Source organism: Rhagoletis pomonella, unplaced genomic scaffold, assembly GCF_013731165.1.
Source record: "Rhagoletis pomonella isolate Grant_MI unplaced genomic scaffold, Rhpom_1.0 Rhpom_scaffold_00007, whole genome shotgun sequence".
Classification (NCBI taxonomy): domain Eukaryota; kingdom Metazoa; phylum Arthropoda; class Insecta; order Diptera; family Tephritidae; genus Rhagoletis; species Rhagoletis pomonella.
In genome coordinates this window covers 41,842,831-41,846,812 of record NW_023458561.1, presented here as the reverse complement: position 1 = coordinate 41,846,812, position 3,982 = coordinate 41,842,831, and the positions used below count along the sequence as shown (strand labels likewise).

Below are 3,982 nucleotides of genomic sequence, written 5' to 3'. Positions count from 1 at the left end.
TAAAGTAACGCACACACGCACGCTCAATCACTCCATTTACCTAGTAAATCCTCCAAACCAGTGCGAAGGGCAAAGTTTTCAGGGTTAACTGAGGCGCAACTTTTCGGCGCAATTTTATACGACCTATTCGTGTACTTTTCGATCGTGTGCAAACAATTTCTTTTGTTAGTGGTTGACTTGATGTGCATATGTATGTATATATACATATGTCTGTATGTGTTGACTATTTGTTTGAACGTTGCAAGTTGCCGTTGAAGCAAAATCCCAATTCAATGTCTTCCAAGTTTATCACAGTCATACTTTCACATATTTGCACAATTGCATTTACGAGTAGCTGTTTAGCTGTTGCTGCCGCAGCTTTTAACTGTGTTTACGGCCTCTTCTAGGCAAAAGTGCGCAATTGTAGCTTGTTTCATTGGCAAAGGTTACGGCAACGAATTGCCTCTTGCCACAAATTGAATGAGGCTGGGTACAAATTTAGCGGGCGTCGTAAATTTATATGAGGCGTGTGCGTTTTTCTATTATTTTGCCGTTGGTTACATTGTCATTTGTCATTTGCCATTTTGACTTTGTTAAAAAAGTTTTAAAAGAATGAGAAAGAAAATTAGTTATTTATTATGACAAGTAAAATGTGAGGCATTTGTAAACTTTCACCGCAGGCGAGGCGAGGTATTTAGCTGAAAAAAAAAACTGCAAGTTGGTTCTTGTCTCGGAGCAAGCGGATCGCTGTATACACAAGCGCCCGGAGTATAGTTGTCCCCAAAAATAAGTATCGGATAACTGAATGATTACAAATCGAAAGACGATAAACCAAATCGATCATGTCGTGATCTAGACTTACGTATGATCTGGACAACGGACACCTACTTGGATCACTATCTTGCTGCAGCTGAGATAAGTGAACGCCTCTGGGCACAAAAATGCCCGGCAGTGGTACTACAGTTCCAATGAACCTGAAAGTGCAACTGGTAAGACAAATAATTCTATGCCCCAAGCGAAAAAAAATATGCCGCCTGAAGGGCTATTTTGTAAAACGTTATTAAATTATGGAACTCTTCCACCCTATTGAATGTTAAGTGCTTTGGAAGTAGTAGAGAAGATGAACCCGATTTACTTGGTTGAAAACGAAGCAATCGAGGAGCAATTTCGCCACTGAAAAATAACAACGCTGCTGGAGATGGTGGCCTGACAGCTGAGCTATTTAAGTACGGTGGCAAGGAGTTGATAATATCCATGCTTCTTCTGTTTTGCAGAATTTTCATGCTCGACGACTAGCATTTGCCATATGGGCCAAATATCGTGGTATCTGCCGTCTAGGCATCGGTTCGATTCACGAGAACATGATCAACACACAACATATATTTTTCGATTTCAAATTCGTTTCTGCAGCTTTTTCGTCAATGCCTGCGAAACTTGTAAAAATACCACAACGACCAGCTGCACAAGAACTGAGAACAACATTTCCGATAACTTTTGAGAAAAAAAAATATCTTTTGAGAAAATGAAAAATATAATAAGATCTTGAGAATTTCTGATTTTTGCAGCGGCACCAACAAAGTAACCGTTGGTTCTTCCTTTTCCAAATTATATATAAAGAAAAGGCGAATGGGGGTCTAGAGTGGAATGTAACTATTAGAGAGTACAGCACTTCGTTGATTTATTAAAGTATATTACTCGCTCGATTTGTTATTTAAAATTTTCCCTTGCGGCACACAGTGTTTCGACTACATGGAGGCAGGTGGAAATAATAGTAAACCTGCACCAATTCCACTGAAACTTGACGTGTGCTCTAGTTTTACTTAGAAATAGGGAATTATGAAATTTGATAAAGATGGAATAATTGCCACGCCCTCTACTCTTGTGGGCGGAAAGATTAAATTTCATCCGATTTCGATGAAATTTAGTTTGTGCTCTCCCCTTTATTAGGAAACCCTATGAGGAAGATTGGATCACTATAACTCCAAAACTCACAAAAAATGTGGGCCAAGTCGTTAAATGTGATGAAATTATAGTTAATTTTTTCCTGCTTTTCACTCTCAGAAAACGAAGGTTATACTATGAAATGACTTAGGCGTAAATATTCGCCTTTTTCCCAATGTTTGGTGAGATTTTTTCATTGTTCGAAAAATTCTTTTCGCGAAATTATGCAATAAAAGGCTGAAAATAAAAAAAAATAATAAAATCAAAAATTTAATATATTTGCAAAGTCGCGCGCAAAGTGCATTCAGTATATTCCAAAACTACATAAAATTTTCCAAAACATTTGTCTAATTTCAAGACCTGACCGGTACTCACACTTTTTTTAATAATAATCTTTATCATCTACATTTCAGAGAAAATTTTTTGGTAAGAAAATAGGAAAGTACCGAATAAATGATAATTCCTTCACCCGAATATTCCACGGAATTTAAGTAATTGATTACAGTTGAAAAATAAACACTTTCTTTAATGGCTTAATCGCCAAAGGCAACTTAACTGATTACTCGGCATCGTGCAGTTTCCCTATTTCTTTGGAAACGTATCTTTCGCAAAGAAGGGTCTCCGAAATATCCCAAAAAAAATCAAATATACAAACAGAAATATACAAAAGAAAAAAAGAAAAAATAGTTTAAATTAGAAAACGTTTAAATAAACAATTGGGCATTATTTTCTGAAGTCCTCTGAAGAGAAGCAGAGTTTTCAGATTGAAAAATTTTGATTTTCATGGATTCTATGCCATTTCTACGAAAAGTCTTTTTTTCGCCATACAAAATACATGGGAAACTTTGAGCGCTTTGAGCGACCTCTAAATATAATTTGATTTTAAAATAAAAAAACGGGTATATTTTTTTCGGTACAGAACAATCCTAGGGGGTGAGAGCATTAAATTTCCGATTTTACTTTTCTCCCATACATTTTTGGACCACACTAGGGTACACCCAACATATTTAATGTTATTCTATAGGCCAATACCTTTCAAACGATACCTTATATATTCAGCTCCGGCTACTAGTTGGAAAGATATAGAGGTAAACGTGTTTTGGTTCGTGTCTCCACTACGAGATCCTTTGGTATGTATGTGGCGTCCGTACTTACCATCGTTTAATTTTTTTTCAAACTTTCACGAATTAAAGTACAAAATAAACTAAGAAGGTTTTGTTCCAGGATGTTTTGATTCGTATGCCTTTGTGGGCGTGGCTGCTGCCTGAAACTCGAAAAAAGGCAATTTTTTAAACTACCACTGAGGCCGCACTGCTCAGTCCATGACATTGATCTGGACATCAGTAGAAGGGTCTTCAAATAAGCTATCTAACGCTATCTTTTGTGTTTTTAAAATATAAATACGTCATTACGTTATCGCCTGAAAACTGAAAATCGGGCTGCTGAAAATATAGATTTCGGACATTTTCTCAAAACTGGTCAGTCGATTTTATTCTTAGTTTCCATAAATCTAGCCCAAAACCTTAGTTTACATCTGGTTTATAGCTTATCAAATAAAACACCTCTTTGAGGTAAAATTTTCGAGTAACGAAAGCTGAACTAGAAGCACAAAATAAAAAACAGAACTTTTGCAACGATTCGTATGAATAAAAAAGATTTTCCGTACGATTCCAAGGCAGTTAAAAAATGCGTATAATTTTCGTCACGAAAGTGATATCATAAGTTTTGTGTTTCTAGTTCAGCTTTCGTCACTCGAAAATTTTACCTCAAAGAGGTGTTTTATTTGATAAGCTATAAACCAGATGTAAGCTAAGGTTTTGGGCTAGATTTATGGAAACTTAGAATAAAATCCACTGACCAGTTTTGAGAAAATGTCCGAAATCTATATTTTCAGCAGCCCGATTTTCAGTTTTCAGGCGATAACGTAATGACGTATTTATATTTTAAAAACACAAAAGATAGCCTTAGATAGCTTATTTGAAGACCCTTCTACTGATATCCATGTCAATGACATGGACTGAGTAGTGCGGCCTCAGTGGTAGTTTAAAAAATTGCCTTTTTT

General features: G+C 36.1%; 1 protein-coding gene across 1 annotated transcript in view; it reads right to left on the bottom strand.

Annotated features, from left to right (window-relative positions):
- The window catches only part of LOC118743833 (5-hydroxytryptamine receptor 2B-like), a 74,893-nt gene that overhangs the window by 70,069 nt on the left and 842 nt on the right, over positions 1-3,982 (bottom strand). The gene's annotated exons all lie outside the window — the stretch shown is intronic.